This window comes from Tenrec ecaudatus, chromosome 12, assembly GCF_050624435.1.
Source record: "Tenrec ecaudatus isolate mTenEca1 chromosome 12, mTenEca1.hap1, whole genome shotgun sequence".
Taxonomy (NCBI): Eukaryota; Metazoa; Chordata; class Mammalia; order Afrosoricida; family Tenrecidae; genus Tenrec; species Tenrec ecaudatus.
The window spans coordinates 25226338-25241232 of record NC_134541.1 but is presented as its reverse complement, the minus strand read 5'-3'; positions in this window follow the sequence as shown (position 1 = coordinate 25241232).

The following is a 14895-nucleotide window of genomic DNA, read 5'->3' as shown; positions in this document are numbered from 1 at the left end:
CCCCTGTGTGTGCAGTTTCCACTTGGTCCAGGCCCCACTCACTCCATAGACTCTTCCTGTGGAAAACCCTGCTCATCCAAGAGGCCCGAGGAGAGCCAGGGCCAGCCCAGTGGAGGACCTCATGTGGCCTGGGGTGGGTCATGTGCCCCAAGTCAGCTGCTTGGGAAAAGCCCCAACCTGCAGGAGCTCAGACTTGCCAACTGGTTTGCAACTTGCCAGACACCTTGCCAGTGGTCAGAGTTCATGAGGCAACGCTTAGGTGTGGGTTTGCCCCCCTTTTAGAGAGAGGAGATGCATGTCCAGGCTGCCTGAGAGTGCACTTCCTCACTGGACGTGGACCCCATCGACGGCCCTTTCCTGGGCATTAAGCAAATGTCTAGTGCGCGCAGAGCTGAGGAGTCCCTAGCCGGTGCAAACAATTAATGTGCTTGGCTACTAACCGAGAGGTTGCAGGTTCAAGTCTATCCAGAAAGACCATGGAAGAAATATCTGGTGACCTGCTTCTGGTCATGCCACCGTGGAATACCCCCTGTCTCAGCACAGTTTGCTGTGGTGAGCACCGCGATGGGAGGACCCCTCGGTGCTGCAGAGGGGTGTGGGAAGAAGGTCTTCCAGTGCCAGGGGTTTCAGGAGAGGTCATGGAGGGGCTGGAGTGTGCGCATCACCGAGGGCCAGCCTCCAGCCTGGGGAGGGCTGCTGCTGCGCAGTGCAGTCGTCAGTCGTTTGACTGACTCTCTTCAACTCTGGACACCACGCAGAGCAGGAGTGGTGGTGCCAGGAACCTTCCCAGAAGCCCACAGGGCAAATACCGCAGTGGGAGACACTCTGGGGAGCCCTTGGACAAGGTGAGCAGGGTGGATGCCGTGGGAGCTGAGCAGAGGGGCACTCGGCCCGGGCCTGCGGGAGGAGTTAGTGCAGCCACCTTTACTGAGCTTTGAAGGATCTGCAGGAGTTGAGGCCAGAGGGCATTTTTTTGCTGGGAGAAGTTGGCCTGACCTCTTGAGCAATCCTCTTCCAGCCTCCTGAGGAAGGACAGCCTCTGGCTTACAGTAGACCCGATGCTCTTAAACTCACAGGAAAGGCTGTTTGCCTGAGACCAGCACCAGTCGGCTCCTGAACCTGCCTGCCTGCTCATTATGTGCACTTAGATCGCCAGCACATTCCTGGTCTCACGTCACCATTCCCAAGCCTGCTTTTCTTTTGGCTTGCCCTGTCTTAAAAGAGCCTCATCATTCTTCCAGTCGCTCCGGCCCCAAACCTCTGTGGCGTGCATTCCCCACTCGCCTCTCTGTGGCCTACTCCATAGCTGACCCGTAAATTACTCTGGTGGCTCTACCTTCAGAAGTCGTGAGATCCCTGCTCCCCACTCTGCTTCCTGGCCCTGTGGTTCAGACTCCACTGTCTCATCTTCGCGGGTCACCTGTTCCACCCCTTCCCTCCTACTCCTCCGTCCTTCCACGGCAGCCCAAGGGACCCGGTTAAAGCTGGTGAGATCGTGCGCCCATCTCTGATAAGGCCGAAGTCCTCACTGGGACCCTCGGGCCTGCCAGAGCTGCTCCCCCTCGTTCATCGCCCCACCTGGCGTCTCCCAGGACCCCCTTTACCCACTCTCCTACATCCTCACTGGCCTCTATTGGCTTCAAACATGCCAGGCAGGCCTGCCGCAGGGCCTTTGAGTTTGCTGTCGCCACTTCTAGACAGGCCTCATGGGGGTAGGCAGAATAATGCCTCCTCCCCACCCCCATCCCCAAGATGTCCACATCCCAGTCCCAGAACCTGTGAGTATGTTACCGTACATGGCTAAAGGGACTTGCTGCCGGGATGAAGTTACCCTGGTGGGCCCAACGTAAACAGCAGTCCTTATAAGGGAGTGAGGGAGGCAGGAGAGTCCATTAAAGAAGGAGCTGCCGCCAGGCCACGATGGCTGTGAGCTGAGGAATGTAGGCTGCCTCTGCGAGCTTGGAAAAGGCACAGAGCCGCTTCTCCCATGGCGCCTCCAGCAACTGAGCCCAGCCCGGCCACCCCTTGATGCTAGCCCAGTGAGGTCCCTGGGGCTTTCTGACCTCCAGAGCAGACCCATAATAAATTTGTATTGTTTTAAACCACCAAAGGTGTGCTAATTTGTTACAGCAGGATCATAAAACTAGGGTACCTAATTTTCCTCAGGTCGTTGGGGAAACCTCTGATCACCCAATTTAAAATGCTAGCCTTTCCCAATAGTTCCCAAACCTTTTCACCTTAAATTGTCTCCTGGAACACTTAGGCCACTGCTGAGCATATTTTATTTTTGATTGTCTTCTACCTTAATTAGAATATGAACTCCGTGAAAAAAGGGATTTCGCTATTGATTTGTAGGTGAGTCCCCAGGACCCAGAAGAGTATCTGGTGCGTAGTAGGTGCACACATGAGTAGTCAGGGAAAGTGGGCTACCCTAACAAAACGGCCTCTTGAGTGAATACACAGTCTATGGGCCTGGGACCTGACCCTACAGTTCTCCCAAAATGAGCTCGGTAACATCACCTCCATGTAAGAGATAAGAGACATGAACGGGCCTGGGATTGCGCCCAGGCAGCCTGACGCCAGTGCCCGCTCTGAGTCACTTGGCTCTTTCCTCCCTTTCTCCTTTGGAATTCTGAAGGAGGCTTCGGCAGGGGGGTGGGGGTGGAGGTGGGGACAGAACTAGGCACTGGAGGCTTTGCTACCCAGAGGACTAAAGCACTGATGGTAAATTTACGTTCATCAATGAGGTCAAGACTCTGGCCTGGGATTTTTTTAACAGCAACTTGATGAATGGGCTCCTGGAGTCAGGGAGTCACCTATGGCCTCTGGACCCCAGGCAGCAAAGCTGTGAGGTGCGAGGTGAGTTCATGTCTCAAGTCAGGGTCCGTAAATGGGGTCATACAACCTGACAAGGCTCTTGTAAAAATTAGACATGCATGCATGTAAGATATGTGGAGTCTGGTAGGTCGTGTATAAATGGTGCTACGTTTATATACAGCGATAACGTAACAAGCTTCTCATTAGGACGCCCACCCTCACATCAGCCATGATCTTGGCTTCCTTGAAAGACAGACTCATCTTCAGCTCCATGGAATACACACACAGCCACACTTAAGGGGCGGGGCTCCCCGCGGAACACCTGCTTGTTTCTTTTCACAGAGCAATTTATCCGTCTAGTAGGTTTTACCATCAGTTTCCCTTCTTTGTGTATTCAGCAGACCTTCGGATCATGGGGTTGAGAGCTAGGTGACACTCAAGGGCGAGAGACACTACCTTTCATTTTTAAAGTTTTCTAAATAAGCACATGAAAAGGTCGCACCAGGAAAATGCAAACCAGACCACAATGAACTACCACTACAAAGTCAAAAACTGACACCACCAAATGTTGGATAGGCTGGGGAGCAACTGGATCTCACCGACCCCTTGCCGTGGATATGTAAAATGACACGATTGTCTTAGAAAACAGTTCGAAAAACTTTTAAAAGGTTCAACATATTTACCCCATGACCAGCATGCCACAACTAGGTATTTATCCAAGAAATGAAAATACTTGTCTATGAAGAATCTTGCATTAAATTCCAGTGAGGATGTTCATAGCAAAATTAGTCATAATAGCCTCAACTTAGAAACAGCCAAGGTACTCAGCAAAGGTAGCATGGAAAAACCAAAGTCTGTTTGTGCAACGATAGAGTGCGCACTATAAAGAAATAATCTGCTGATATAAGAGCAATGCTAAAATAGATTAAAATGAACCTATGGTGGTAGACATCAAATCCGTGGTTGCTTCCTGGAGGATGGTTGACTGGGAGGGGGCATGAGAAAACTTTCTGGGGTGACAGAAATGTTCTGTATCATATGCGGTTGTCAAGATTAAAATCTGAGCGTTTCACCATGTGTCATTTACACCTCACTGTGGTCCAAGCAGTAAGAAATGTGAGCAAGTCGCACGCAGGAGGGTAAGCCAAAAAGGGTTACTCTAAAACCATAGATGAAAACAAAAGTATCAAATGTGGAGCTTAAGTTTCCCAACAAAATTCTTGTCAGACAGCTCTTGCTACCCTTGAAGAATGTGCAGGTACATTTATCATCTTGGAGGGAAAAAAATTCCTTAATGCAAGTTTCCTGCCCTTTTTTGGCATTGAACTAATGCACCGTATAGTTTTCTTAAGAATTCTTCATAAGAAGCCCTCCATGGACCGGGGAGGGGGGTGGGGACGGCGGAGGCGGCTTTTGTCCTTCAAGAAAATTTCTTGAGTTTACCCTTTGGGAATCCCCCAAAACAGTCGCCATGGACTTTGGAATGGACCTCTCTGCCTTCAACTAGCCCAGTAAGTTCCCTGAGTTAGAAATTACTGTCTCTGCTTTCTGGATGAGGAATGGAAGCTCAGCAATGGCACGCACTTGCTCCAAACACATAGCTAGAAACAGGGTTGGAACCGAGATAACCTGGTTCTCAATCTTGAGGCTGGGAGGCCGCCTCTTCTCCCTTGACCCTTTCTCTTCCCTAAACTTTTCTGTGAGGGGACAGCCCTTTTGAGGGCTGGAGACTTGCTCCAGGCCACTAAACTCTTTCAACATCAACTAACAGCGCTCTGGAGTTTTCTTTCTTACTGTGTCACAAGGCCTCCCTTGGCCAAGACTCCGGGTCATTTTCATTTCTGTTTATTTGGAGGATGAGTTTAAAAAGTGTGATTTTAAAGAGTTTTTAAGAGTATAACATTCTGGTGTCAACTTGAGACTATGAAGAATGAAGGGGTGGAGTCTAGCCTGTCAATCAGGTCGCAGCTTGACCTCATATGGAGGCGTTACAGAGATAAATAACTCATTGGAGGCCAGACCCACACTGCTACACATTCCTGTTGACAAGCCACATGGAACTACACGGATGGAGCCAGAGCCCTGGGGTGGAGGAGCCATGCAGAGACCCTGTCAGCGCCGAGATGCTTCCACAGCCACTGGATCCATAAGACTTTGCACTCACTGGCCTGTGCTCTTCCTGCATTTGGAGTCATTGCATGTGTTGCATGAGTATGAAGAGGAATTTTTTTAGTTTTTTAGATTTCTTTTGGTTCTGCTTTCTGTTTTTTAAAAATCATTTTATTGGGGGCTCGTGCATCATCCATCCATCCATTGTCTCAAGCACATTTGCACATTTGTTGCCATTGAAAAGGAATTTATAGACTGATACTAGATATATGGGTTATTATCAGACTTATGGGCTTGACCTGACTGGGTGGGGATTTTTAAAATTTTAATATACAATTGCTCTTTTATATATAGCTCTTTCTTACACACACACAGAGGAGTATAACATTCACTTACAGGAGACTCAGACTGAGGACTGCCCGTAGACTCCCTGGGACAACAAACTGAGACTGGTCTTCCCTCGGGTCCTTGTATTGCTCAAGTGGTGGCAGGCAGGTCTTCTTTTGTATTCTGAAGGATGTCACCCCCCTTCCCAGCAATTGTCCCATGCTACCCCCAAGAGCCCCTCTCAGACTCACTTCTTACCACCGCCATAGCTGGGGTACAACACGTTCACGCCCTCCAAGTCCTGCCGTGAGCTCCCTTCGCTGCCTTTGAGAGGCTCAAGCAGGAGTGCCTTCGCCTTCCCTGGACAGCCAGTGGACTGTCATGTCAATGGCACATCAGTGACCAGAACAGCCCATCTAATTTGGTTTTAACCCACGTGCTGTCAACCAACGATAAGGACAATGTTGGACAATGAACAAGGAAGACTGAAGGAGAACCGGCGCATTTGAATTATGGTGTTGAAAGTACCACCAACTGCCAGAAAATCTGCCTTGGAAGAAGTACAGTCGGGTTGCTCCTTAGAAGCGAGGATGACGGACGAGACTTTGTCTCATGTGCTGGGGACATGCGATCCGAGGAGACCAGTCCCTGGAGAAGGACATCCCCATCATGTTCAGTAAAGTGGGGGGCAGCGGAAAAGAGAAATGCCCTTGACAGGATGGGCTGACACCCACCGGGGCGGGGCTGCAGCAGTGGGTGCAGATAGTCCCAGTGGAGGGTGGGGCAGGACTCTGGGCAGTGTGTTGCTATGAGTTGGCACCCTAACAACAGCAACAACACTGCCTGGTTCACATTGCTTAAGAAGTAATGTTGGCGCTGGTGTTTTCAGAGAATACCATCTTGGGCCCAAGCCATGATCCTTTCCTCCAACAAACTTTCGCCCAGCCCCTTCAGTCTCCATCAGCTACAGACAATCTTGACCTTGACTTTCCTTTCTTTTCCCTTTCACGTGGCTGAAGGAAGTAGAAGTTCTATGGGCCGCTTCTCTGAAACTAGCACAGGGCACCGGAGTGACTCACTCCAGAGGGTTTTGCCTGAGTTCACGAGAACAAAGAGATGATAAAGAGCCTCTTCAAGCACCTGCCCTGCCCTCCACAGGGGCTGAGGTCTATCAGTTTCTAGAACTGGGGGGATTGTTGAGCTTTCAGAGATGATGGGGTCCAGCCCAAGTTTTGCAGCGAAAGAAACCTCGCGTTTGCATTTCTTGAAAGGGAGCCATCGGGCCGTGTTGAGGCATCTGATGCCTCAGGATTCAGCCCCTCAGAGCCAGGCTCCAGCCTGCATTGCTCTGAAGCTTCAGCTTCCTTCCCTGGAATATGAGGCGGAGGCCTGACTACTCTCGGGTTTCTGAGGATGCCCACACATGGCTCCTGCCTTCAATCCAAGGGGACAGGTGGATACATGGAGGGGCCATCAGAATAGACTGTGGCGAACTCAGTGATGGTGTGTCCGGTTGGGAGGGCCAGGGCAGTGCAGAGGAGGGTCAGCGAAGGCTCCAGGAGGAGGGGACAATTCTGGAGGGTGAGGACCAAAGGGTGAAGGGCGAAGACCACACAGCATGGAGAAAACAATCATTCCCACAAGTGGACCAACAGGCTCTCCTCCAGTGCATTGTGAAACCTCTGGTTGTCCGGGATTGCATTTCCTTACACCCACCATCAGCACCCATGGAAACACTAGTACAGGAATCACGTGACAAATTGCCTTGGGCAACTCGGCCACAACAGACCCATTTAAACTAAGGCGCTCCCTGACCCAAGCTGCTGGATTGTCCGTCACTTCCCATGCATATGAAACCTGGATGAGAAATACGGACTGGGGAAGAAGTTGATCTGTGATGCTGGTGAAGGAGATTGGATACAGCGTGGACAATCAGAGGAACAAACAGACCTGTTTGGGAAGATACACGGTCAGAGCGTTCCCTGAGAGTGAGTGTGAGACTTCATCCTAAGTACTTCGGATATATTATCAGGGAGGGGGTCATGCTTGGTGAAATCGAGGAGCCGCAAAAAAGAGGAAGGCTCTCGACGAGGTGGGCTGCTCAAACGTCAAGCAGCAGTTCCGACGAGGCGCGGGGCGAGGGCGCCTGTCACTGCTGTGTGCACTGTCACTACGTGTGGAACCAATCTGATGACCCTAACAACCGCAGCAGCCAGAAGCACCGATGCGAAGAGGGGATGACCAAATGGAATTCTCTCTCAGACCTGGGTGCCTATCCTACTCTGAACCTCCATCTGTCCAGAATACCATTGTGCATGGGGCGTGACCACGTTAATGACCACGGTTTCCACGCCTCCAGACTTTTATTTCCCCCAGATGTCTTAGGTGACAAAAGTACTAATGTCAGTTTTGTCGCACCTAGGCCGACAGCCCGGAGCAGCTCTCTTGTTCTGGTATTCGAGGTCAGAGCCCAGCTTACCTCGTATAGACCCACAGCTCCTCAGGGAGTGTCATGGCGTCTATCACAAATCGACTTGTATCTCCTCCACATTTTGTGTCAATCTGACCAGGCCAGGATTCTCAGTGGGTCGGCAATGATCGGATGCTGTGATTTCGCAGTTATGTCATGAGGTAACCCTCACCGGGTGATGTGATCTGATATAATATAATCAACCAATCACATGTGAGAGGGCTGGGGTGAGGCGCAACATCACAGCTTTAATATGACGTCAGGGGAGTTTCCTTTGGATGTGCTCTGTATTAACCTTTTCTCCTTAAGGACTGAGAATCGAGCACAGAGTAGCAACCTCCAACCCCCAAGGATGTACCGTAGGGAGCAGAGCACATGGTTGGAACCGACAGTCCTGACACTGAGTAACCCCTGACTCTGCAGAAGATCGGGAACAGGTACCTTCACCCAAGAGCCATGAGACAGTTGGGGTTTATTGTGCCAACCTGGCTGATAAACACATGTGGAGTTAATTGAAGGACAGAGAGATAAATGGCTCGGTGAGCCTTGCCTTTCTAGTTCTCGGGTCTCTTGCTCTCTGATGGTTGGACCAGGGTGCAGCTGCCTTAGCCAGTTCCCTGCTTCAGCTGGTAAGGCTCACTTCCTGTGAGACATCCCTAAGGAGAAGCCGCATGGACCTTCCCTGATGCAGCCCTGGGTGCTGGAGCAGTCACGTGGAGACCCCTGCCAGCGCTGAGATACTTACATGCTCACCGATTTGGCTTTCCTCCTGCAGTTGGTGTCATTGCGTGTGTTTTGTGAGATGGAGGAGGACTTTGTAGATCGGTGTCGGACATCTGGGCTAATGTTGGACTTGTGGGCTTGGACAGGACTGGGTTGGGATACTTTCTTAATGTACACTTACCCTTTATATAAAACTCTTATACATATGAGTTTCTGTGGATTGTTTCCCTCATTTACCCAGACTAACTCAAGCCAACGGAGAGTGTTTTCCTCAAGCGAAGACGGCGTTTTGCATCTGAATGTTTAGCCACCTAAAAGGTGAGACAATACAAGTTCCGTGGTAGGACCCTCGACTGTGGAAGTGGCAAAGACCTTTCTGGGCGCCAACCGAGAGAAAGAGCTCCCATCGAGACAGCACCTTGAGTCTCAACTTTAGTCTGAACTCTGGGGGGATAAATGTCTGCGTGGCAAAGCCACCCAGGGTGGCATTTTCTGCTTTAGGAGCACTGGGTCAGTGAGCTCTCCACTCTGACCGGTCCCAGGACACCCGGTCTGGGAGAGGTGAGAGTGAGACCTTCCATCCCCCGGGCCTCTCTGCCCCGTGTTCAACCTGCTCTTCGTGCGAACAAAGAACTTAAAAATGCCAACGGGACAGTCTCAACAAGGAGAAGGCTCTGAGGTGACCACCTCCGGGACAAGTCGCTGGAGTCTCTGACCCTCGAGAGGCCACCTGGAGCTTCTATGGTTGAAACCATCAACCCTTGCAGGAGAAAGGTGTGACAGTCGCTTCGGGATAGATTTACAACCTTGGAAACCCTTGGGGGAAGTTCTAGTCTGCCTTTCCTGTGTTACTCTGAGTCAGAATGACTCACGACAATGAGTTTGGTTTGGGTTTTGCCCCCAGGTGGGTAGACCGGGGCCAGATCCTGCTAGCTGCTTCCCACTACCATTACCGGCCAGACGGTGTACCTGGACAGCAGGAGACTCACTTTCTCTCCTCTGCAGCCCCTCTGGGGCCCAGTCATCCAGCTCCTGCCCACCGCGTCCCGCAGTCACACTGCTGGAGCGTCGTTCCAGCTGGTTGCGGTTCAACCCTTCGGATATATTTTTTGCGTCTGTCTTATCGCACATGGCCTCCCAGCTACACACACACACACACACACACACACACACACACACACACACACACACACACACCCCGAGCAGGCCTTCTCCCCAGTCTTTAGGGAAGCCCAGAATCCTCTGTAGAGGCCTCTTCCTGCAGCCTGTTCGACACCAGCCCAGGCCTCGTAGAAGCTCTGCCTGTTGTCTTCTCTTCCTCTGACCCTCAGTCCCCTCACCAGTAAAACGGGGATGATCACCATAGCCTTTCCCTCTCAGGACTTCAACTGGCTTTCCAGACTCAGGCTCTGTGAATGGGGACTGTCTGCCAGCCTCTCTGGGCCTCAGGAGGGAGGGGAGACTGCTTGACTGGCCCCGTGCCTGCTATGCGCTGCTCAGCACGCTCCCTGCATGGACATGGAGTGAGCTCTGCCAGCATTTGCTGAGCTGCACCCCAGCCCCGCCTCATGGACCAGGAAGCACAGATGTCAGCGTCTCCCGGGATGGGAAGGGTGCAGGGAGCCCTAGGAGTGAACTTAACTATTGAATGATGAAGTGCCTTTAATCATCGAGGAGGTCGAGGTGATGGGAAAGCTGAGCTCAGACGGAAGGAACCACAATCTTGGTTCAAAAGCAGGTTGTGGGATGGGGCCTTACCCAGTGGAGCTAGCCTGCCCATCAGGGACTGTGGCTCTGGGTCTGAGGTTGGGGGCCAGGCAAGAGCTGGTCTCCTGGCTCCACCAGGAGCTGGCTGGGACACAGGAAGCCCGTGCAGCCAGATTTCAGGTGGGACCTGGAACAGGTGACTGGATGGACCCCTAGACTGGAAGCTCTGCCTGGGGGCAGGGGTGGGGGGCTGGGGGTGGGCTGGGACATTTCCTGCACTGCATAGACCCGTCCTCTGTTCCCTGGAGTACTGGGCCTGCCTGGATGCGTGGCACAGATTGGAAGGAACATTCTTGCTGGGCATGCAGAGGATGTTCTGGTGAGGCTTTGATCTGGGCAGGGGAGCCAGGGGTAGGAGCCAAGAGATCAGTAGGAGTTAACCAGAGAGCAGAGGCAGGAAGAGGACGGACCAAGTGCGGGACAGCATGAGCAAAGGTCATTGGTGAGAGAGTGCTTGTGTGGGGAGCCTTCGGCGTCTGGGAAAGCTGAGGCCCAGACTGCAGAGGAGGACAGGCTCTATGGTGTGGTCTCCTCGCTGTGACCTTTGGCCTGAGGCCTCAGCGGAGTTCCTGAGGGCCCAGAGTGGTTCTGCAAACAGGATCCAGGGGGCTGTTCCAGGACAGATTCGGGAAGGAGAGATTGGGCGACTGTAGATCATGAGGAGGCCGGATGATGTGTGGATGAACCCCAGCCTGAGCGCTGGGGAGGGGACAAGAAGAGGGTGTTGTTAAGGCAGCAGAGGCAGTCGGTCTTGGGAGTCTGAGTGAGGTGCCAGAGAAGAGGGAGCCTGAGCCCAGGAGCCAGGAGGAGGGCCAGCCTCAGGGCACAAAGCATGCATTTGCTTGGGATGTAAGGAACACTAGCATCCCAGGAGAATGCCTGGCGATGATTTCTCAAGTCGCTGAGCAGATGGACAGAACCAAGGCTGGGAAGCGGGGCCTGGGGGCGGGCGAGCTGTGGCAGTGGTTAGGTTGGTGGTGTGGCTTAGATTGAGGAGCTGGGGATAAGCCTGGGGAACTCCAAGATTTAAGGGACAGGATGGATCCTGCCTCCCAGAGCTCTCCAGCACTAGGACAATGACATCGGAATCCCAGGGGCCTTAGGAGAAAGCCGGTCTCCTGGAGGAGAAGCCGCCAAGAGCTTCTGGGAGGATATGCCTCTTGAAGAAGACTTGCAAGGAGCAAGCATGCACCTGGGGAGTAGGGGACCGTGTGTGTGTGTGTGTGTGTGTGTGTGAGAGAGAGAGAGAGAGAGAGAGAGAAAGAGAGAGAGAGAGAGAGAGAGAGAGAGAGAGAGAGAGAGAGAGATCCAACTTTTCCAGGTCCTTTTCCAACCCACTCAGTGAGGTTCCACTGTCCTGTGTCACCCACACCACCCCCAAGTCCCTCATCTCCCCCCATGTCCATCTGGCTACCAACTTCTGCCCGGCTATGGCCTGAACCTCTCCTGTGCCCATGCCCCTCTCCACTGCCGCTGGCCACACTGTGGTTCCAGCCTCATCTTCGCTCTGCTTCTACCTCGGTCCTCCTACCCCTTCTCTGCACACAGATCTGCCCGTGCCCCTTCCCTATGCCTCTCAAGAGCCCACCCAAGCTGCCCAAGCCCTACCTCAAGCAGCTTCCAAGCCAGCTTTCCTCCTGCACCACTGAGCATGGGCCTCAAATTCCTTTCCCTGCTCTGTCCAGGTGCTTCTCCCGGGAAAGCCCTCCTTCCATCGCCTCCTTTCCAGTGACGGAGGAGATGTGAGGGCTTCCCCCAGCTCACCTTCTGTCGCTAGGTTACCATCCCCTCCTCTTTGGAGAGGCAAGAAGCTCCTTGGAATTGGCATTGGTCTCATTCCAGACCAGGCACGAAACTCTGGGGCATCGCATACCAGGGCTTCATTGGTGGGGGTGGGGTAGGGGTGGGGAATAATTTTGTGAGAACCCTCATTCTAGAATGAAGTGATCATGGTGTCCCGCATCCTACCTCCGTAGCATCCCCGTACCTCCACGCCCACCCCATCCTGAGGCAGGCCACAGATTTTCACCTCTTGGCTCTTTGAAGGCAGGCAGGAGGCTGGGCCCCCGGCATGAGAGAGAGTTAACTCCCTCAGGGACTTCCCCAAACCAATAACCCCTCAAGCCTCCTGTGCTTTGGGGACATGGCTGATGTTGCAGAGTTATGGGGCTCGGCAGTGCCCTCAGAAATGCGCCCGTGTCTTTGCGTTTCTCACTCTGGCTTCCTGGGCTCCCTTCCCAGGCTGCTCTGCCTGGGAATTAAGTACAGCCTACTCAAAGCCACCAGACCATGGGCTCCTCCCAGCCAGGGACTGGCTGTGCCTTTGGTCCCCAAGCCATTGTCAGAACAGAGAGGTTCCTGTCTACCCTCCCTTGTCCTTCATCCTCTGTCCCAAGGGGGCTGTGGCTGGAAGTGTGTGTGAGTGTGTGTGTCACCACAGCAAAGAGAAAGGGGAAGAGCTAGTTCTCAGGACTGCAGGGTAGGGACCTGGGCACTTCCCCCAAGGCGCTCTCTCTTCCTCATTGAGTGGGGCCAGGAGCCAAAAAGTACCCTGAACAGGCTCTCTAAGGGCCAGCCAGAAGGGGTAGGGGGAGGTCAAGTGCATGACCAGCCTGTCCCTGCGGACTGTGACTGTCAAGAGCTCTGCAGCCAGGCCTTGCTCTTGGGAGTCCAGGCTAGTTGGAGAGCAAAGACCCCCCTGTGACCAGAGGGGCTTGAGATGGCGTTTTTTAAAATAGCGTGTGAATTTCATGAGTCACACGAGCTCATTGAAAAAATAAAGACAAGCCTAAAGGAAAAAAAAATTATTAAGATCATCTATGACCCCCCCCATCCCGGGACACTGATAGTCAAATAGCAGTATCTAGGCCTTCTGTGTTTCCTGTGCCCACACTTAAAAATCCAAGTGGGATGATATCATTAAGACTGTGCCATTTTAATTTACTAATGCAGCATGGACTCCTTCCACCCCGAATGATAGAGCCCTATCGCGCTACCTTCAAGCTGTGAGAGCGGTCCTCTTTATGAACGGAATCTTAGGGGGTGGCACCAAGTTCTAGCATTGTAACAGTCTCCATCATCTGAGGGTTTGCAGCATGCTAATCCCCAAACAGCTGATGACGTGTGTACCATTGGCCCCAGTTTGCAGACAAGAGAAGTGAGGATCAGAGGGGTTCAGGGACTCCCCCAAGGGCACACAGCTCTTGAGGCGAGATTCAAGCCCAGGTTTCTTAACCAGGACCTTCTGCTGTCTGATTGGCCCCTCTTGCTGGACGCCCATATTTGTTTCTGCCCAGAAATTCCAACGCATTCGAGTCCTGCCTGTGCATTTGACCGATCCCACTTGGAGAGACTGACATGTTGAGGAATTATGGTGGGTGAACACAGTGGGGGTGGGCGGTCCTCACCACTCCCCTCCCACCCATATCCCCAAGGGATGTCCCCTGGACACCCCATTCAAGGGGCGCCTTGCTGAAGCTACACTGTGCAGAGGCTGTAACCATGGGGGTCTCTTCACTTCCCTCCCCCACCCAGGGCTGTGCACACAGTACGCAGTACACACAGGTATTAGAGACTCAGGCTCCAAAGGAAGGGGCCCTGCCTGGCATGGCCACTGTGGTTTGTGTCTCCGGCCCTGAGCCAAGGCCTGGTGTGCAGGAGGCCCCCACAGCTGTCTGTGGAGGACCACTCCCAGGAGGGGTCTGTGGAGCAATGAAGAGGGTGAATGGGGCATAGAGGAGCTGAGGGGAGAAAAGGCAGGACTGTGTGGGCTGGTGTGTCTGGGCCAAAGGAGAAAAGGGGTATGCTGGGGAGCAAGGGATTGGAACAATGAGGAGACCATGACCAGACCCAAGGAGGCAACAAGGCCTGGCCCCTGGGACAGGCCATCACCACGTAGATCCTGGCTGGGTAATTCCTGAACAGGGACAGAAGGAGGAAGTCGTACGAGCCGCACTCAGCTGGTGAGTGGGAGGCAGGACTGGGTTTCGTTTCCAGATTGGGGAGTTGAGTTTGTTCGGTCCTGGTATCCGCCCCCACTTCTGTCTGTCCCCAGCTGCCTCCGCCCTTGGCTAGGGCACATGGTGAACCCCGAAGCCCAGGGAGGCCAGGGAGGAGGCATCCAGGCCCAGAAATGGGGAAGCCCCGTTGCATGGACGGGCAACCTGACTCGTCTCTCCCCTGCAGAAGCAGACCGTGGGCTCTGGAGGCCCCTCCTTCGGCTTCCACCGCCTTCCCACGTGGCACACGCCTTTCCATCCCGCAAAGCCACCCCAAAGTGTCCATCCCGCAGAACCATCCCGCAGAACTGCAAAGTGTCCATGCCCCCCCACAGCCCTTCCAGTGCTCAGCTTGACCCTCTGCCACTGTCCTTCTCCGGAGAGCACTGCACTGCACAGATCCATCCTTTGCATTCAGCTTCCCTGAGCCACCCTCAGGCTGTGTGTGGCTGCTGGGCCTGGCGTCCGGGGTGGGTGGGTGGGGGGGAGGGGGGCTTGGGAGCTCCTGGCTCTCTGGGCCCCCTGCTCACCGGGTTTCAGGATCCGTTTTCCTTCTCTGGCTGAGGGACCTCCAGAGAGCAGGCTCTTTATCTCCGGAGATTTAGCCCCAAGGAAGGGCTGGCCATGGGCAAACCTTTCGCTCTCCCCACCCGCCTGTATTGTCACAGGGCATCGGCTGGCGCC